The sequence below is a fragment of the Petaurus breviceps genome, unplaced genomic scaffold (genome assembly GCF_028583685.1).
Source record: "Petaurus breviceps papuanus isolate PSGF00001 unplaced genomic scaffold, PetGlider_PUasm1.0 90925, whole genome shotgun sequence".
In the NCBI taxonomy this organism is placed as follows: Eukaryota; Metazoa; Chordata; class Mammalia; order Diprotodontia; family Petauridae; genus Petaurus; species Petaurus breviceps.
In genome coordinates, this window is record NW_027187380.1 from 23704504 (window position 1) to 23726879 (window position 22376).

The window sequence follows — 22376 nt, forward strand, 5'->3', positions numbered from 1 at the left end:
CCACCATAACGTAAGCTACTTGAGTTCAAGGATTTTCTTACTTTTGTATTTGTATTTCCAGTACTTTGTACAATGCTTGGCACATAGTAAGTACTTAATACATGATTTTTATTTATTCATTTAAGTAATTATGAATATCTGGGGGATCTGTGAACTCATCTTCCAATAGATAGCAACCTATCTAGAGGGAATCCCTTTTACATTTGGCTTGGATATCCTATAGCCATCTCAAACTCCATCTGCCCAGAAGAGAACTCATTATCTTTCCCACCTTGTCCAAACCAAATAAATGCATTTTATGTATTCATTTAAGTACTGATGGATATCTGGGGAATCTGTGAACTCATTCGCATTTATATGGATATTACTTCCAGGGGACTGCAACCTATCTAGAAAGAATCCCTTTTACATTTGACTGGGATGTCCTGTAGGCATCTCAAACTTCATTTGCCCAAAAGAGAACCCATTTTCCTTTCCCCCTCTACTAACTGCTCTAGCTCTGTCAAGGGATCTCAAGGTCTGAAAAATCACTGTCATCTTTGACTCCTAACTTACTCATCCAACATAATCAAGCAGTTGCCAAATTTTGTGGTTTCTACCCCCACAATATCTCACCCATATACTCTCCTTGACTCACACAGCCACCATCCTTAGTTTAGTCCTTACCACCTCTCACCTGGACTATTACAATAGCTTCCTAATTAATCTTCCTTCCTCAAGACTCTCCCCACTCTAATTTATCCTCTGCATAACTACCAAAGGGATTTTTCTAAAGCATATAGATCTGACCACATCACTACTCTATTCCATCAACTCTGTCTTCCTATTGACTTGAGGATCAAATATTATGTCATCTCTATTTCAGCCTTTCTAGATGTCAATTTTTTTATTATGTAATTATTTGCACAGTTGTAATATAGTAATAGTAGGACAGAGAATATGACTGTGGATGGAGATCTGGAAAAAAACCTGCATTCTGCAACATATCCCTAACTCTATGACCCTGGGCAAGTCCTTTAAATTCTCATCTAGGCAATTCTCTAAGGCTTTTCATTACAGAGAAGGTACATATCTACATTGGTAGAAGAGTCTTATCATCCAGATTTGTACGTATATATGTATGAGGGTGCATAAATCTTTTTTTTTTTAATTGAAAGAACTACAGGATCAAAAAAGTTTAGAGACCACTGCTTTAGGTCACTGATTACCCAGAGACCAGCACACCCCTTACCCTTTCTAAACCTCCTTTCTCCTACCCCACCCTAACTCAATATTTGAATTGTCAGATTGTGGCAATTAACCTGAATGGTATGCTTCATTTATCAGCATCAAACAACCATTTGGATGCAGGTTATAAACAGTGATTCAAAGGTATTGGGAGGAAGAGGGGAGGAGAAGGGATGCCTTAGTTCTTTCTGAACAACTTATTCCACAGCAAATCAGCTTGGGAGTGGAATGTTATTTTTCAATTTGCATCACAGAAAAACCATTTAAGTTGTAAAGGATGGCTGTATCCCAGCTTCCAGTGCTTGGAACTCGCCCTTTGATCAACCTCTTGTGAGAAGCACTAGTTTGCCATAAATGCTGTCCCTTTCACTAGGCCTTTGTTCTCAGAGATGCAACAAGTGGAATGGGGGGGGGGGGGAGAGGAGGCGGAGGGAAGAGTACAGACCTGTATTTCAGTGGACTAGGATAGAGCCTTAGGAAAGTGAAGGAGAAAGATGCTGAGGACCACCAACTATCAGACGGGAGGGATCTATGAGATCATCTAAATCCAATCTCAACTTTTAACAGAGGAGGAAACTTAGACCCAGAGAGAAGGACCAGAAACTTTGCCAAATAGCCATATTTACCTGCATAACTGAATGAGGGCTGAAAACAGATTCTCAGGGCTTTCTAGGGTCCCATGCTCTTCAGCAGCCAGTAGATGTCTCTCTTACACACCACTGAGCTCTCTTCTGTTCCCACACACAGGTACCAACCCAAATCCTCCAAGGCTTCTCCTTTAAGTTTTCCTTATGGTTTTCCCCTTTGTTGAGGGTATCAGTAATGTGTTGGGTGATATTTAGGTCCCGAGTTCCAGAGAAGGAACCTCTTGAGGAGTAATTGGAAGGCATGACATAGGGAAGCAGAAAAGGCCAGTGTAGAGCAGTGGAGGCAGGGAGACAGGAAGACTTGGAATGGAAGATGAAAAGATTATGAACTCGCCAAGCGTGAAGGAAGAGCTGCTCAATTCAATTCAACAAAAATGTATTAATTGCTTTAATTGGCAACTATATTACTGTGCCAGGCATAGTGCTGGGACTGGAGCTATAAAAAAATATAAACTAAAAGAAAAAAAAGGTAACAAGCAAGACAGTTATTCAAGGAGCTTCATTCTAATGGGGGTGGGTGGGTGGTAGGAATACTGGAGGGGAACAAAACTTACACAGATAAGTAAATACAAAATATTTATAAAGTCAATTCCAATAAATTTGGGGAGGTTTAATCATGCTGTTTTGAAAAAGTCCCTCTTTCTTGGGTGCTTTTATGGAGGTAGTCAATGAGAGGTCCATAAAATCATATTAAGCACACACATACACACAGACACGTGTATTTGGACGTAGCCAACTATTCATATGTCTTGCAAGGATTTTCTTTTTCTAATGGGAGATGGGAAAAAATAGATTAATTAAAAAAAAAGGAGTTAACCCTGGAGAAAATCTCATACCCTCCCTTCCACCTCAATTTCAAGACTGGAAGCTTAAGGCCCAGGCTTTTAAATAACTTCTCCACTTTAGCCTTTACTGAGATCAGATGTGAATAGTTGATTAGAGCAAGTCTTCATTTCATTGGAGGGAGGGGGAAACTAGAATAGGAAAAGAAATTTTCTAGAGTACTTACGAAAACCACATGGATTCCAACCAGCAGGGCCTGATGACTCTCTGCCTGGGGTATCTGAGGGTCTGGCAGGTGTCACCATTAAGTGGTTAGTATGCTGCAGAAATCAGGGAAGGCAGGAGACGTCACTAAGGATTGCAAGAGGACAAATGCTATGCCTAATTTTAATTTAAGTGGACAAGCAGGGATAGTATGTGGTAGATGAGAAAATACATCCAAATATTTTTTCATAAGAACTGATCAAATAGGGAATGAGCTTGACCTTGCCTCAAGTAGGAGAATTCTCTTTTCCTCAAATCTCGCTGAGACTAAGGAAGTTCTTAGGAGTGCTTATAGACCTGCAAAGGTGAGAATTCTCTTCAGAACAAACTGAATATCATTTAGAAATAATTTAGAAGCATCCTTTTTCTGCCAGAAGGGAATTCAACAACTTTGTGAAGAATTGCACCAAATCAATTAAATTTCTTGTTCTGTTAGACAGTGGTAGAAATAAATGATGGTTGTCATTGGGTTCAACTTTGACTCAGAAAAATTTGGATTCAAATTCTGCCTCTGATATTTACTGTGTGACCATGGTCAGGTCATTTAATCTCTCTTAGTCTCCCTATCTGTAAAATGAGGATAATAATGCACACAGTATTCCCTCTCAAAGGTTTGTTGTGAAGCTCACATGAAATAATAATGAAAGCAGTTTGTAAATTTTAATGCAAACTATAAATGTGTTTTTGTTTAATCATGTCATTTGTGTCCTACTCTTTGTGACCCCATTTGGGGTTTTCTCAGCAGAGATACTGGAGTGGTTTACTGTTTCCTTTATCAGTTCATTTTATAGATAAGGAAACTAAGGCAAAACAGGGTTAAGTGACTTACCCAGGATCACATAGCTAGTAAGTATCTGAGGTTGGATTTGAACTCAGGCCTTTTTGACTCCAAGCCCAGAGCTTTATCCACTATACCACCTAGTTGCCCCTCGGTTGCTTTATTACTGTAGATTAAAAAAATAAGAGAAATTTAGAGTTGAGAAAGGTCTTAGAGCTCATTTCATGACTGAAGAAAGAATTGAAGTTTAGAAAGACAGTGATTTTTCTAAGGTATCATCACAGAAGCAGGACTTAATCTAGGTAATAGGCTCATTGATTACAGCTGGAAGGGACCTCAGATATTAACTAGTTTAACCCATTTATATTTTACGGAAAAGGAAACAGAGTCTCAAAGAAGAGAAATTATTTTCCCAAGGTCACACAGGAAATTAGTGATAGAACTGAAATTTGAACCTAGGTCTCCTTAATTCAAGTTCAGTGCCCTTCCTACTATACTAGGTTTCTTTCCCAACTAAATAAAATGGAAACCTTCTTTTCTTTCTTTTTTGTAAAATGTAATTGTGCATCTTAACTGCTTAGGTACACTGAAAGTACTATCTGAGAAGCCAGAAAGTAAGAGGAAAGAGACTATTACTTCTTTTTGCAAGGCCTTAATTTCCCATCTTTGTAAAATGAGGAGTCTGGGACTAGGTGATCTTTAAGGGCCCTTCCAGTTCCAACATTTTATGAATTTATCTTCATTAAGCCCCAAATTTCTTTATAACACTACTCCCCATCTCTATCTGATGCACCATCCTTGCAGGGTTTTGGAATGTGTTATTCCTCTTACTTCCCCTGTAGGAGTCACACCCTTCTGGAGATAGTCACCTTTAAGATCTTCATCTGCAGGCTGTGCTGAGAGAATTTACATAGAACAGGCGTACTTCTTAGCCTCCATTCACTTGGGTTCCTTTGACCTCAGTCAGACAATTTGAATTTTACTCCCCCAATTCATAGCTTTTTGGGGTAAATGATTTTGTCACAATTATTTTTTTAATTAACAGTGTGACTACTGCTCAAAATGATTTCATTTGCTCCTTTTGGTACATGCCTCATAGTCTACCAACCACTGAGCAAGATGAGCAGATAACAATGTTGTGAAGAATCACCTGTCATGTAAAGAGAGTGTATGATAATGTGTGGTGGAGCAATAGCCTAACCCCTGCCCCCATGCAGTCTAGGCTAGCTTTTCCTGATCAATTTTCTTTTTCCTTGAGGCTAAGTTGGTTCAGAGAATAAGGCTTAGGCTGTTGACATCAGTTCCTAGTCACCTAGGTATAAAACAGCTGCTGGCACAGTAGAGCTTTGGGCCTAGAGTTGGGAGTTCAATTCCTGAGTTCAAATCCAGCTTCAGACACTGAACTATCTGTGTGACCCTGGGTAAACATTTAACTTCTGTTCGTTTCAGTTTTGTCAGCTGTGAAAGGGGGCACTTACCTTGCAGGGGTGTTGTGAGGATGAACTGAGGTACTATTGATAAAAGCACTTAGCATGATGCCTGGCATATAGTAGGCACTATATTAATGCTTATTCTCTTTTCCTTTCCTCTTCCCTGACGAGCTCCAGGCATTCTCTCTGATACTTGGAAGACCAGGATAGGCATCTCAGGCAAGATGGTCTTCTTCAATTAACATCTTCAGTTAATTGAATCAATGTGAGTTATCGTCAGCGCCTTTCCTTATTAAATATTCTCCTCCTGCTATTGCTAAGTCAAACTTCTTTTTAAAAATGAGACATCTACAAGTGTCTCCCTTTGTTCCAGTATTAAATATAAGATACCATTGGACTGTCCTGAGTTAAGACCAGGTCCAGAACATGATGATGTCTGCTGAATCCCAGGGAGCAAAAAAAAAGAGAACTAAATAAAAGTGTAATGGGTTTCCTCAGGAGGTAGTGTGGTTACCACTATTTCTTTTTTAAAAAATATTATTTTAGTTTTATTAAGATCTGACTTCTTTTCTCCCATCTCCCCCTCCTCTCAGGTCACATTGAATAAATAAGAAAATCAAATCCTGCTACAAACATGTATAATCAAGCAAAACAAATTCGATCTTAAAAAAATGTCTCATTCCGTACTCAGAATCCATCTACCCATCTATAATTCTGTCATCAATATGTGGATTGTGGTTTATCATTGTGTTGATCAAAGTTCCTAACTCTTTCAAGTTGTTTTCTTTACAGTATTGTTGCTATTATGTCAAATAAATCTTGGTTCTGCTTACTTCACTCTGTATCAGTTGATACAATCCATCTGCCTCATTATTTCTTCAAGTGCAATAGAATTCCCATTACTTCTTCTAGTGGATTTCCAGAACTCACCCTTGGAAGATAATAATATTGGTGAAGTTACGAACTAGTTCAGTCATTTTAAAAACATTTTGTAATTAAACACCCAAAATCACTAGACTATTACTACTGCTGTTAGGCCACTAACCCAAAGAAGTCAAACAAAGGAAAAAAGGAACCATATAGCACCTCTTTTGTAGTGGCAAAGAGCTAGAAACTAAGGGAATCTCCATAAAGTTGGGGAATGGCTAAACAAACTGCAAATTGGAATACTGTTGTGATACCAGAAATGATGACCAGGGTGATTTCAGAGAAAACTGAGAAGACTGCATAAACTAAGGTAGATTGAGGTGAGCAGAACCAGGAAACCTATTTATACAATAACAACAACCATGGTAAAGACTTTGAGTGGCTAAAGAACTCTGATCAACACAATGGTTAATCGTGATTACAGAGCAACAGTGATGAATCATGCTCCCCACCTCCTGACAGAGAGGTGATGGACTCAAGATGTAGAAGGAGACACATATTTTTGGAATGTGGAATTTAAAGTGGAAATTAATTTTGCTTGACTATGTTTATTTGTTACAAAAATTTTGTTTTACTGTTTTTTTCCCAATGAGGAGGGGGTGAGAGGGAGAGAAAATAAATGTTAATTGAAAACAAAAGTAAAATAAAATTACATAAAAGATATTAAAAATAGATGACAAATTATTATGACCCTGCTCAAGCCTTCCTGTCATCCCCAAAATATGGGGCATCTACTAATAGAGTTCTGACAGATTTTTCTTATAAAAACCAATCAAATAGGGAGTGTGTCTCACCTGGTTTCAAGTAGGAGAGCTCTCCTTTCCTGAAATCCCACAGAGAATATGACAATTCTTAGAAGTGTTTACAGACATAGGAAGAGGAGAATTCTTTCCAGAACAATTATTCTTTAGTATTTATCATTACAGAAGGGCTGTGCCCCACAAGTACAAAAGAGCCTTAGACCTTTTAGGAATTTCTCACAAATACAGGTCATTGTGCTGTTACTGGGACATATTAGCATATATTGGTTCTAATTTGATTTTACTTAGCACCTAAGTTCATAATCTGTACCATGTCAGGATGTAGTTGCTTCACTGTCACTTTGGAACATCACCAACTGGTTCCTCTGTAGGTCTGGTGACCCCATCAAGACTATAAATTCCTCAGGACAGGGACCATTTCTCCCAACTTCCTTTGTACTCTCCATATTTCCTTTATCAGGACTATGCAACCACTAGAATGATTGAAAATGTTCTTGAATCAAACCGAATTCCCTCTAAATGGTTTCAATGTATTTGAATAGAATCCCCCCAAATAGTCTGAACCTTCTCAAAGGATTATAGACTTACACTAATGAAGCTCCAGAAAGTTCTATGAAGGCATTGGAAAATAAATGTCTATGAGAAGTGAAAGAGAAGAGCCCTGCAATGTCCTGGTGTGGTCATGTCCTCTGTGGGTTGGCTTCTACAGACAATCAACACTGGAGAAATGTCTGGGAACGGATTTCTCCCACTAGATCTATTCACCTCCTCATACTACCTCCCTTCCCAAGAAAAGTGAAAAAGATTCTTTAGTATAATGCATGAAAGGAGGCTTCCCTCCTCATGCCCAATCTTTCCTAGAGCCAGTAACCCAGAGGGGACTGAAGAGTCAAAAGTAAAAGGTGATGAAGTCTATTGTAAAAAGATAATGAGCTCATTCTCGATTCTCATATTCTGCTGCACAGAAGAGGCCATTGCTTCAGAAATGTGGATCTGCCCTTCCCAGCAAATGATAAATTTCTGTGGGGGATCAAAGGGAACTCTGGGGACCATTAACCGAGTTGCTGCATAGAATTTGTCGCCTTTCTTCATAGCAGAAGGAATCCTACCCTGAGCCTGTGGCCTCATGGCAGAGGCAGTTTGGAACATTTTTGTTCCATTCATGGGCCTGTAATGAAATCAAGACTGGGCTATTTTTGTTTACAGATGGTGAAAACTTTAGTGGAACATCAAATGAGCCAGATGTTGTTATTGGGACAGAGGAAAAACTAGTTAACCTGGCTAATAGAAATGAAAGAACCCCTGCAGAAGGTTTCCTAGGACCTAAGCTTCATATGTCTGCAGAATTGCAAATGATAAGCATTGATGGCAAGAGATAGACATTTTAAATAATACAACTTAGGTAAGTAATTCAGAGCAGAGTTTATCTGAGCTTGTTTTGCTTAGGCAAACAACAGCAACAGGCAAACATTCAATAATAATAACAACAAAACCCCATAGTCTTTTCTGTCTATTATTCTCTTGGAGACTGCAAAGGATCAGAGCAGCAGACTTTACATCTGCAATTTATTTCAGCCAAGGGAAAAAACAGATGGCAAATAGCACTGAAAAAAGGGAGGTTCTGGCTGAATCCTGAGTACTTGGGAGGAGCCAAGGCCAGGCACATGCCTAGTGTGGGGACAGGAAAGAAAGGGGTGGAGGTGATAGGAAAGGGCTAGGTAGTGGAGGGATAGAAAGGCAGAGCTAACTCCTCTGTTCCCAGTCACCATGGAGATGTCAGAGCAGGATCCATATGCTGGGCCCTTTCAAAGGGAGCAGGTGGGGGTAAGGGAGAGGGTTACCCAATTATTTGACAAGAAAAAGTGGCACTACCTAGACCCTCTCTTCCTTATGGATGCATCCCAGATGGCCCTTTGGCACAGCTAGAAGACTAGGGAGAAAAGCAGCCACACCCGCAGGCCAACTCTAGCCTCCATCCTGAACCTAACTTCAGGCAGTCTGTCTGCCGATGAATGCTGTTGAATATCCATAGGTTGAATAACTGTTCTGGGTGCTTGGCAGTAGATGTTATTCTATATCTTACTGGAGAATAACATATTTATGCATTTACAGTTCCTGGTAAAGAAATGAGAAAAGGAAATGGTAGACTTTTGCAATGATTTTCTTTTTTCCCCCTCTTTAAAAAAAATCAATTTGCGTTATATCAGTCATGAATGAAAATGTTTATTTCATTCTACATCTCATTCTACACTGCATCACATCCCTACCAAGAGGTGGGACACATGCTTCATTATCATTCTTCTGGAATCACGAGTGTTAGTTCATTATTACATTCATCAGAGTTCTTAAGCTTTCAAAATTGTCTCTTTATAGTATCATGGCCATTTCATAAAGAATTCTCCTGGTTCTGCTCACTTCACTATGCATCACTTCCTATAAATCTTCCCAAGTTTCTCCAAATTTGCTAATTTCATCATTTCTTGAAGTGCAATAATATTATTCTTATCATGCAATAATATTCCATTACATTCATACATAATAGTTTGCTCACCTATTCTTCAATTGAGGGGCATCTACTTTGTTTCCAATCCCTTGCTGTAACAAAAAAGTGTTGCTATAAATATTTTTGTATACACAATATCTTTTTTTCTTTCTTTGATGTCTTTGTGATATAACCCTCATAATAGGTATTGCTGATTTGAAAATTATACATGATTTACTGACTTTTTGGCTATAGTTCAAAATTGCTTTCTTAAATGGATATACTAATTAATCCACTAATAATACATTACTGTACCTGTTTTACCATAACCTCTGTTGTATTTCTGCTTTTTTATAATTTTAAAAACACTTTCTCTGTATCCAAATACATTGTCTATTTTTTTTGAAGGGTAGCACTAACTACCTAGCACTGAGAAATATGTATGCTCCAAATATTTCCATTCAGAAGGTGTCATAAATCTTTTAGTTCCATATTCTCCCAGAGTTTACTAAGTCTTATATTTTACTTCTTGTTTATAGTTTGTTTATGGTTTATAGTTTATATTTCTTTTCTATTTTTTATTTAATAATAATTTTAAATTAATAGCTAATTGGGAAGCAAACTTGTACAGTGGGTTTGGAATCAGAGAACCTAAATTTGATTCCCAATTAGTACTGCTGTGACCTTTGTAAATTATTTGATTCCTTATAAGCTCAATTTTCTCATCTGTAAAATTATGAAATTGGACTAGATCAGTAATGGGGGAAACTGTGGCCTTGAGGTCACATGTGGCCTTCTAGGTCCTTGGGTGCAGCCTTTTGACTGAGTCCAAATTTTGAAGAACAAATCCTTTTATTAAGGGGGTTTGTTCTGTGAAGTTTGGATTCAGTTAAAGGGCTGTAAGTGAAGACCTAGAGGGCCACATGTGGTCTTGAGGCGGTAGGTTCCACAGCCCTGTACTATATGACCTGTAAATTCACTTCTAAATCTCAGCTTCTGTGATGTTGCAGATGCATAATTTTTGCTCAATAAGTATTTGTAGATGCCTGAATTATTATAAAGCATTTGCACTCTCCTCCCTGGAATACCTCTTTGCCTTTACTGGACAGTCATGCAAAGGAATGACTGCAGTTATAGATCATACTGGAAGCAATTTAAAGTAATATTCTTGTTCTGTTCATTACAGAAAGAGAAACTAGAAGCAAGAGATAGAAGCAAAGAGCAAGCAAATTTAAACTTGTGGCAAGGACACATTTCCCAGCATTAGAGGTATGTAAACATGGAGTGGGCTTCTTCCTTATATAGTCAGCTCCCATTTCCAGTTGTCTTGGTCTTTGTCTTGCCACTGAACTCTACTGACCCTGGAGTAGAAAGTGAGGCTGATGGTTTTGCTCAGCTCTGCCTTACTCAAGTCTAATTCACATGAAAGTCAAGATATCACCGTCATGATGTCATTGGTCCTTTTTGAGAATGAAGAATGAACAATAACAATATTTTTGGTTAAATTTTTTAGCTCTGAAAGAGGAATATTAAAACCACCTACTATTATTAGATTAATATCCATATCTTTTTGTAATTCTTTTACTCATTTAGCTACTGTGATATTTGGTGCATCAATATTTAATTTATCTCTTTTTAATAATGAGCATATTTTGCCTACCCTCATTTTGAGTCTCTGTGTGTCTTTGCTTCTTAGATATGTTGGTTGTAAACAATAGATTTTTGCTTGCTTATTCATTATTCTAGCCTCTCATTTTATTGGATTGTTCATTGATTCACATTTAAAGTTATGCAGGTGAAATTTGTAATTTTCTCCCTTTGTTCTTTCATTTTTCTTAAGATTTTTATCCCCTTTCTTTTTGGAATTAATATGTTGTCTTTGCAATTAGTTCAGATGTATGGTTTATTATGACCAACTTACTTCACTGCTCACCTTCTACTCTCATTCTCATTGCCTAATTTTGGGTCCTACTTAAATTATTTATTAATTAGTTTACATTTATTTATCCATTTATCTATCATTGATCTATTCCCCTTTTGTCCTTCCTGTTTCTCTTTTCATTTAAGTGTTATGTTTAATATCTACCTTTCCACCATTCCAATTTCTTATGTTTGTTTTCTTCCTACTATGAATTTTTCTTTTTTAATTACATTTTCTTTATTGTTTTAGGTTAACAAGCATTTATTTTCTTTTCCTTTTACCCTCTCCCCTGGGAAAAAAAAAGAGAAAAGCAAAATCCTTGTAATGAATATGCATAACCAATTCCCTTGTTGTCCAAATTAAAGATATATATATATTTCATTCTTCATATTGAGCTTATCACCTCTCTGTTAGGAGGTGGGTGGCATTCTTTATCCTTGGTCACATGGAATTATAGTCAATCATTTCATGTAGTCTCCTGAGGTTTGTCTTTACCATGTTGTTGCTATAGTATAAATTATTCTCTTGTTTCTGCTCATTACACTCTATATCAGTTCATATAAATCTTCCTAGGTTTCTCTGAAATCATCCCTTTCATTATTTCTTGTGGTTCCATTATATCCACATACCATAATTTATTAAGACATTTCTTAATTGATTGATGAGCGCCCCCTTCATTTATACTTCTTTGCTATCATACAAAAAAGAGCCACTAAAAATATTTTTGTACATCATAGGACCTTTTCCTTTTTCTTTGATCTCATAGAAGTATAAGCTCAGTAGTGACATTTCTGGGTCAAAGAACACACACTTTTTTTTTTTTTAACGTTCTGGGCATAATTCCAAATTGTTTTCCAGAACAGCTTTATCAGTTGATAGCTCCCCCAATGGCACTTTTCACATACCTGTTTTCCCCCTACCCCACTAGAATTTGTCTTTTTTTTTTTTTTTGCCAAATTCACTGATATGATAGGTATGAGGTGGAACCTCAGCTTTAATTTGCCTTTCTCTAGTTAATAATGATTTTTAGAATTTTTAAAAATGTGGTTATAGATAAACTGGATTTCTTCCATTAAGAACTGCCTGTTCATGTCCTTTGACTATTTATCAATTAAGAAATGGCCTGTACTCTTTTAAATCTGAACGTGTTTATTATGTCTTTGAAATGACAACTTTATCAAAGAAACTTGCTGCAAAGATTGTCCCACCCCCACTCCAGTTAACTGTTTCCCTTTGACTCTTAGCTGCATTTAGCTTTGTTTGTGCAAACTTTTTTTTTTTTTTAAAGCAATTGGGGTTAAGTAACTTGCTTAAAGTTACACGGCCAGTTATTTTTTTGTGTGGGTGCTGAGTATCTGAGGCCGGAACCAATCCCAGGTCTCCCGACTCTGGGTCCAGCACTCTTACTCACTGCATCACCTGGCCGCCCCTTGTGCAAACTTTTAAATCTTATATAATTTAAATTGTCCACTTTATCTTCTGTAATACTTTCTGTCTTTTGTTTGACCATGAACAACTCTGCATCTAACCATAGATGTGAAAAGTAATTTCTTCCTTACCCCTCTAATTTTTCACACTGTGACTTTTCAAACCTAGATCATGTATCCATTTGAAGTTGTTCATGGCATATAGTGTGAGATTTTAATATAAACCTGATTCTTTTCTGGACTGCTACCTAGTTTTCTCAGAAGTTTTAATAGTGAATCCTTATACCAATAGTTGAGGTCTTTGATTTAACAAACACTAAGCTATGAGGTTCATTTGCTTCTGTATGCTGTATACCTAATCTCTTCTACTAATTGACCTATTTTTTTTCATATCTCCATTTATAGGGAAAATGAGACTCTTACTGGTAACGGAATGATCTGGGATCAAGAAAAATACAGATGATCCACTCTCCAATTGATAAATGTATAAAGATATAAATAGGCAAGGAAAGCAATCCAAGCTCTCAAGAAGCAGTGGATAATGATGATGATGATAAGAACACAATAGTTACATAAAGCTTTAAGGTTCATGAAGTTCTGCTCCCAAATATTGTCCCATTTTATTTCCATAACAATTCTGTGCCCCAAGTCACACACCTAATGTCTGAAATTTGAACTCAGGTCTTCCTGACTCCACATGCATTGTTCTCTTCTCTGTAGTTCCCAGGCATCAACTGTGAAAGAATGCTCCAAAATCTTTTTCAGTCCAATGGGGTAAAGATGCTCCCATGCATTCTGGACTGAGGTTTCCAGGGCCATTTCAGAAGTTGTGGGGCCCCTGGGGTCTTTCTGAGACATCTGTGTATTGTTCCCTCTGGGTAGGATGTGTCAGGGAGGGCTGTCCCTCTGCTGGGCTCACTGGGGCTCCTCTCTGAAGGCTCCATTGCTGTGCTTGGTGGATGATGGTGTTGATAGCCTCTAGCTTCTTGTGAAACAGAAATCCTTGGACAGAGCTTCACTTCTCTTGCTTCTTGTATCTGAATGTCAAATTTTCTATTCAACTCTGGTTTTTTCAGCAAGAAGGCTTGAAAGTCCTCTATTCCACTGAATGACCATATTTTCCCCTGAAACATGATACTAAGTTTTGCTGGGTAGGTGATTCTTGGTTTTAATCCCAGCTCCTTTGACCTCCAGAATATCATATTCCAAGCCCTTCGATCCCTCAGTGTAGAAGCTGCCAGATCCTAGGTTATCTTGATTGTGCTTCCACAATATTCAAATTGTTTCTTCCTGGCTGCTTATAATATTCTCTCCTTGATCTGGAAACTCCGGAACCTGGCTATAATATTCCTAGGAGTTTTCTTTTTGGGATCTTTTTCAGGAGGTGATCAGTGGATTCTTTCAACCTCTATTTTGCCTTCTGGTTCTAAAACATCAGGGCAGTTTTCTTTGAAAACTTTCTGGAGGATGATTTCTAGGTTCTTACTTTGATCATGGCTTTCAGGCAGTCCAATAATTTTTAAATTATCTCTCCTGGATCTATTTTCCAGGTCTGTGGTTTTTCCAATGAGACATTTCATATTGCTTTCTATTCTTTCATTTGTTTGGATCTGTTTAACAGCATCTTGATTTCTCATAAAGTCATTAGCTTCCATTTGCTCCAATCTAAATTTGAAGCAATGATTCTCCTCATTGAGCTTTTGAGATTCTTTTTCCATCTGGCAAATTCAGCTTTTTAAGGCATTCTTCTCCTCATTGCCTTTTTGAGCCTCTTTTGCCATTTGAGTTAGTCTATTTCTTAAGGTGTTATTTTCCTCAGTCAGGCTGTCGACTCTCATTTTGCAATTTTCTTGCATTGTTCTCATTTCTCTTCCCAATTTTTCCTCCACTTCTCTTATCTGCTTCTTAAGGTCCTCTATGGCCTGTAACCAGCTCGTATTTTCCTTTGAAGCTTTTGGTGCAGGTGTTCTGACTTCACTGTCTTTCTCCTGTTGCATGCTTTGCTCCTTTTTGTCCCCAAAATAGGAGTCTAATGTTGGAATCTTCTGTCTGCTTTGTTTCCTTTGCCTGGTCATGTTGCCCCTCAGTCACTTGACCCCTGGGCTTTTTGCCACAGTAGGACTCTGTCACCAGACAGGGGAGCTTTCTTCCCAAATGCTGGGGTTTTCTCAGCTGCAGGAGGTATTAGATGGGTACCCTCTATGAGGCCTCCACACATTCTGGCAAGCTGGACACACATCCCAGGACCTCCACCCTAAACTACAATCCAGATCCAAGAAGGTTAAAGCAAGAGCAATTACCCCTCAGACTGGTGCTTGGTTCCCCTACACTCTGCAGGCCAGGAGCTGAAGCTGCCACGTGGTGTTGGCTGGCTGTGGCCAGCATCTCAGAGGCTTTTTGCCCCGGGGGCAAAGGCCACCCACTCCCACTTAGTCCAGACTGCACTGACCTCTCACTTTGTCCTTCGCATCTGTGTCTTGATAATTCTGGAAACGCCACAGCTGCTGCTGATCTGGAGTCCCTCCTCCTGGTGGCTGGTCAGACCCACCCAGGGGCTGAAACTTCCGGCTCATGTGGGCCTGGGCTTGGCTCCCAGAGCGCCGCACTGAGCAATTCCTGCTGACCTCCCAGGCTGTCCTCGATGGGAGATTAGCTTCTCTGTGTCATCTGCAGCTCCAAAGTTTGTTCAGAGTCCCCTTTTTACATTGATTGCAGAAGGTGGAAGCCAGAGCTGTTCAGAGGTACAGCTTCTACTCTGCCATCTTGACTCCAGCCCCCAATTGACCTATTTTTTAATGAGTACCAAATTATTTTGGTGATCAGATTGCTGATTTGTAGCATAGTTTGAAATGTGGTACTACTAGTCCTCCTTGCTTTTCTTTTTTCCCCACTATTATTTTTCTTGAGATTCTTTATCTTTTCTTCTTCAAGATGAATTAAAAAAATTATTCTTCTGGCTCTATAAATTAATCCTTTGGTAGTTTGATTGGCATGGCTCTAAAAACATAAATTAATTTAGGTAATATTGTAATTTTTATCATATCAGATGCTCAGGCTACTTATGAACAATTAAAACTTTTGTAATTAATTTGTTCTGTTGTTAGTATTATAAAAATTGTTTTATACTTGTATTCATATACTTCCTGTGTGTAGGTAGATAGACTCTGTTTTTTATATACTGTAGTTATTTTAAGTATAATTTCTTCTTTTATTTCTTCCTTCTGGACTTTTTTTTAGGCATAATACACAGACATGTTGATGATTGTTTTATATCCTTCATCTTTATTAAAGTTGATTTTTCAATCAATTCTTAAGTAGATCCTCTAGGGTTCTCTAATGTACCATCATATTATCAACAATTACTGTACCTTCTCTAAGAAGTCTTTCTTTGCTTTGGTCTCCTCCTCAATTCTCTTCCCTGCCAGTATATTTAACAGAATTACAAAATTGCAAAATTATGTGATTCTTTGATTTAATTTTTGAGAGAAATAATGTTGAATAGAAACTGCCGTGTGATAGAGATACCCTATGTCCAAAATCATGTCATTTTGACCTCTTCATAATATTTCTTTTACCCAATCACTATGCCATCTTTTTTCTGGGTCTATATGCTAAATGACATCACTTCAATTTTCTGGGTGCCAGTTACTCCTAGACAATCTGTAATACTTTCTCTTTGCCCAAGATGTTTTCCATGGAAAGATGACATTCTCTCAAAGAACATAACCTCCAAATGTACCAACTTCTCCCAGATTAAACCCGTTATAAAGTTTCCATGTCTCATTGCAAGCAAATACCATTTTCCTCATGGGAGTGTTCTTCAGTGGGATAATTGGTACTCCTCTCTCCACCACTGTCCCTCACAGTTCATGACTTTTGTCATGGAACATGTGTAAGGACCAAATAGGGAAAATAAAGCTCTTTATAGATAGTATTATGCTCCAGATGCTCATATTTGTGGATGACACCGTTGATTTTATCAAACCTTGGAGCACTCTGAGGTCTTATTGATGGGGTCCATGATTATTTAGAAGAGAACAGCTTAAAAATTCATTTAAGAAACTCCAAATGCATATAAAAATGATTCTTTTTTTTTTGGTCCTGCTCACAACATGCATTTGGATGGATAGCCTACTGGATTAATATATTATATATTTGGAATAGGCACTGAAGTTGGACAATGCTTTGGGTCTAGAATTGAATAGGAGGAGGACAGGGAAATTGAATTTAAGAAATTGTGTATATACCAATATCTTACACCAAAATAAGACACATGGATACATGACCTAGGTATGGAATACAGTAACTATCAGACTAATGGATAGATGAACAATTTATGAGTAAACAAAAGATAGAGAGAGCATTATGAGGTGTAAAATGGATAATTTTGATTATGTTAAATTTAAAAAAGTTTTGTACAAATAAAATAAATGTAGCCAATATAAGAAGGAAAGCAGAAAATTGGGGGAAATTTTTTAAAAAGGTCTCATATCTTAAGTATATAAAGACCATTGTCAAATCTATAAGAATATGAGTCGTTCTGCAATTGATAAATGGTCAAAAAATATGCACAGGCATTTTTCCAAAGAAAAAATCAAAATAATTTATAGTCATATAAAATGCTCTAAATCATTATTGATCAGAGAAATACAAATTAAAACAATCTTGTGATATCATTTTACAGCTATCAGAATGGCTAAAATGATTGATTGAAGGGGAAAGTGACAAATATTGGAGAGGTTGTAGAAAATTGGGACCCTAATTCACATTGGTGGAACTGTGAAGTGATCCAAATTTTGGAGAGCAATCTGAAACTCTACCCAAAGTGTTATTAAATTGCCTGCACCCTTTGACCCAGAAATACCACAACTAGGTCTGTTTCCCAAGATGATTAGGGAAAAAGGAAATGAACCAATATGATCAAAAATATTTATAGCAGCTCTGTTTGTGGTGGCAAAGAACTGAAAATTGTGAGAATGTCTGTCAATTGGGGAAGGACTGAACAAGTTGTGGTATATGGTTGTGATGGAATCCTACTGTCCTATAAGAAATGATAAGCTTGGTGATCTTAGAAAGCCATGCATAGACTTGCATGAAATAATGAAGAGTAAAATGAACAGTACCAAGAGAACATTGTATACAGTAACAGCAATATTGTTTTAAGAACAACTTTGAGTGACTAAGTCATTTTGACTATTATACCCAAATTAACTACAAAGAACCTATGAAAGAAGACACTATCTGTATCCAGAGAAAGAATGAAAATAGAAGTATATATAGAATTGTTTTACATATACATACATGTGTGTATAAATATGTATACACACATATTTGTGTCAAATGGTAGCCATCTCTAGGGTGGAAGGGAGGGAAGAAAAAAGGGAAAAAACAAAGTTACATGATAAATTTATAATTTGAAAGGAATAGCAAATTGTACATAATTAGATAGGCAGGTTCACATAAAATCATCTTTTTAAAAATTCTACTATGTCATGGAAATTCTTGTATTATTTCTTTTTTTTTTTTTGCTTTTTTGGAGGGCAATTGGGGGTAAGTGACTTGCCCATAGTCACATGACTAGTTTTTGTGTCAAGTGTCTGAGGCTGGATTTGAACTCAGGTCCTCCTGACTCCAGGGCCGGTGCTCTATTCACTGTGCCACCTAGCCACCCCTGTATTATTTCTTAAGTTCAAAATAAAATAGATAAAAATTTTTTTCAAGGTTAAAAAAGAAATTTTATAATGTTTTTAATAATTACAGGATGGCTCTCCTATAAAGATGTATTGAATCTTACTATGTATTAGGCACTGTGATGGAAATACAAAATGACATAAGTGATGATCCCTGCACTACAGGAAATGACTTTCTAGTGTGTGTGAAGAAGTATGGTGGAGAAGGGAGAGTTAAGCATGTATACAAATAGGCATAAATGAACATCTCTCAGTTTTTCCTTCTAAAAAAACATCCCTTTTAAAATGATGATGAACAACAATTTAAGCATTTTCTTCTTTCCAACTACATGAAAAGACAATTTTTAGTATTTACTATTTAAAATTTTGAGTTCTACACAATCAGAATAACCTAGGATCTGGCAGCTTCTACACTGAGGGATCGAAGGGTTTGGAATATGATATTCTGTAGGTCAAAGGAGCTGGGATTAAAACCAAGAGTCACCTACCCAGCAAAACTGAGTATCATGTTTCAGGGGAAAATATGGTCATTCAGTGGAATAGAGGACTGTAATGTAATGCCAAAAGAAAGGCAACTTCCCAGGTTCAAAATACCAGCATAGGTGCTCTCTATTTTATTCAGTGACAAACCAAGAACAGAGAAGATCAAAACATGACATCATTCCAAATACAGCATTTACTAAGCTGATTAAATAATCTCCAAGTACTACCCCACCCCAGGACCTTCCAATCATTCAATCAATTACAAAGTCCCTGTTCCAAATACTTCTCCATCCCTAGGCTATACCTTAATTAAGTCCACCACAAAACCCCTCTTCTCAAATGGAGATTAGTTTCCAAACATAGGTAAAGTACCTTCATTTGTCAATCACAGAGCACAATAAGGTCAAAAGTTCCCCACCCCCAGGATCACAATTGAATCTACCCCAGAGTTACATCAAGTTTAAACACAGCACTTAATACCCAAATGGAGGTCTTTTCTTCATCTTGACACAAGGCAAGTTCTCAGCAATCTTAGTTCCTGGGGAGACAAGGCTTAGCAAGGCCATAAGATACATTGCCAGTCCCTTCATGAATTCATCCTCTGTCTGTAGAACAGTCCTAGAACCCCTGAACACATTAGCAAAGCCCTCTCCCAGGATTTCTGTAAACATACAACAAGAAAATCCTTCTTCAGGGCTTCTGAACCAACAGAAAGGGTCCCAGACCCCTGCAACAACAGCACTGTCCCTCACCAGTGGACAGTATTCACTCTGTCTGCAGGACAGTCTCCAGACCCCTGCAACAACAGTACTGTCCCTCACCAGTGGACAATATTCACTCTCTGTCTGCAGGACAGTCGCAGGCCTTCTTAGCGAACAGCCAGGTTCCAGGACTTCTTCAACAAAAGGACTGTCTTTCACCAGTGGACAAATCTGGCAAAACAACATCAAAACAGACAGACAAAGTACCAGCAAAACAGCCATGTCTCCTCAGTCCTTGGCAGCTCAGGGGGCAGGTCTCAAAAGTCCAGGGCAATTCAAAGCGGACACCAGCAATTCTCTTAGTCTCTCTCTCTCTCCACGAGGTGCGGCTTCCAAAAAAATCTCCCGCCTCTCTCTAGTGTCTCTCCAAATCTACATCACCAGCTCCTCCCAGTTCAGGACTTTCTTTTCACATCAACAAGCTCATCCCACAGGTAGGATTAACAAACTCTGGGTTTTAACACAATCAATTTGAAAACCAAGCCAATACAGGGGAATCTTTAATTGCCATTACTATTACAAGGACTTTCAAGCATTTTTGATGAAAAAACCAGAGTTGAATAGAAAATTTGACATTCAGATATAAGAAGCAAGAGAAGCATGAGAAGGTAAATAGGGAAAAGAAATCATAAGGAACTTATCAAAATTGAACTATTAACATTCCTACATGGAAAAACAATAATTGTAACTTATGAAACTTTTCTCAGTAGTTGAAGGGAATAGAAATATATATGTCTATATATGAGGGTATATGGGCCTATGAATACATATGTGAATGTGTGTATATATGTTTACAGGTATACAAAGTTAGAGGGCACAGGACCAATTTAACAGGAAGGGATGATATTTAAAAGGTGAAATTAAGAGGTGAGACAGGAATATAATGAAAGGAGATGGGGAGAGACAGAATGGGGTAAACTACCTCATATAGAAGAGGCAAGGGAAAATGGTTACAATGGAGGGGAAGAATAGGAAGTCAAAAGGGAATGGGTCAACCTTATTCCCATTGAATTTAGCTTGAGGAGGGAATGAGATACACACTAAACAGGGTATCTCACACTCCAGGAGAGTAGGGGAGAAGGGGATGAGAGGGGGGATTGTGGAAGGGAGGGCAGGCTGGGGGGGAGGGAAGTTGGAAGCACCCACTTTGAAAAGGGACAGGATCAAAGTAGAGAACAGAACAAGTGGGAGGTGGGATAGGAGGGAGGGAACTATAGTTAGTCTTTTACAATATATCTACTATATTATTGTTTTGCATTAGCCACACACGTACAACTTATACTGAACTGCTTAGCTTCCCAGTAAGGGTGGGTGACAAAGGAGGAAGGGAATGAATCTGGAATTCAAAGTTTTAAAATCAAATACTCAAATATATATGTATATATATACATACATATACTATTATTAATACTATTTTACATGTAATTGGGAAATAAGATATACAGGCACTAGGGCGTGGAGATCCACTGGAAAAGTCGAAAGGGGGTATGGGAGAAAATATGGGAGAGAGCAGATTGGAGGAGGGGATATCCTGTGGGACTGCTATTTTGGGGCGGTGGGTAGGGGAAATACGGGGAGAAAATTTGTAACCCCAAATCTGGCGGAAATGAATGATGTAAATCAGAAGTTAATAAAGCATTTGAAAAAAATTTAAAAAAATAAAATTGAATTGAGAAAAAAAATTTTGAGTTCCAAATTTTCTCCCTTCCACCATCCATTCCTCCTCTCCCCTTTCCCTAAGCAGCAAGCAATTTGATATAGGTTATGTATGTGCAATCATGTAAAACATATTTCCATTAGTCATGTTGTGAGAGAAGAAATAGACCAAAAGAAAAAAAACACAAAAAATAAAGTGAAAATATTATACTTCAGTGTGCATTCAGATTTCACCAGTTCTTTCTCTGGATGTGGATAGAAGTTTCCATCATGAGTCCTTTGGAATTCTTAGATCATTGTATTGCTGAGAAGAGCTAAGTTATTCATAACTGATCATTACACCATATTGCTATTACTGTGTAAAATGTTGTTCTCATCATGTTCATCTCATTTTGCATCAGTTCATGTAAATCTTTCTAAGTTTTTCTAAAATCTGCTGGCTCATCATTTCGTATAGCCCAGTAGTATTCCATCATGTTCATTTAACACAACTTTTTCAACAATTTCCCCAATTTCCTCGATTTCCAATTCTTTGCCACCATGAAAAGAGCTGCTATAAGTATTTCTGTACATGTAGGTCTTTTTCCCTTTTTTTGTGATCTCTTTGGGATATAGACCTGGTAGTGGTATTGCTGGGTCAAAAGGTTTGATTGCCCTTTGGACATAGTTCCAAATTGCTCTCCAGAATGGTTGGATCAGTTCACAATTCCAACAGTACAATAGTGTTGCAGTTTTCCCACATCTTTTCCACAATTGATACTTTTCCTTTTCTGTCATATTAGCCAATCAAATGAGTATGAGGTGTTACCTTAGAGTTGTTTTAATTTGCATTTCGCTAATCAAAAGTGATTTAGAGCATTTATTCATATGACTAGAGATAGCTTTGAGAATTATAAATTTTCAGCTGGAACAAATCTTTAAAACCATGCTGACTAATATTCTCATTTTATATATGAGGGAACACTGATTCAAATGGGTAAGTGCCTGAGGTCAAGTGGCTATTAAGTGTCAGAGTGGATTTTAGCCCAGGTCTCTTAGCTCCAAATCAAGTGCTTTTTCCTCCTTGCATTACAGTTCCTCTCGTGTAAGAAAAATTAGGAAAGTTTCACAAATTCTTCATTGTATCAATCTTCAAATCT

General features: G+C 37.7%; 1 long non-coding RNA gene across 4 annotated transcripts in view; it reads right to left on the reverse strand.

Annotated features, from left to right (window-relative positions):
• The window catches only part of LOC138152606 (uncharacterized), a 33091-nt gene that overhangs the window by 2764 nt on the left and 7951 nt on the right, over positions 1–22376 (reverse strand). The window contains exons 2-5 of one of the 4 annotated variants that reach the window (XR_011166146.1): positions 9369–9412; positions 5963–6060; positions 3751–3865; positions 2884–2977 (exon numbers count right to left, since the gene is read on the reverse strand). This is a non-coding gene — a long non-coding RNA (uncharacterized lncRNA). The remainder of the gene's footprint in view (positions 1–2883; positions 2978–3750; positions 3866–5962; positions 6061–9368; positions 9413–22376) is intronic. The other 3 variants (XR_011166148.1, XR_011166145.1, XR_011166147.1) reach the window with 3 other exon arrangements.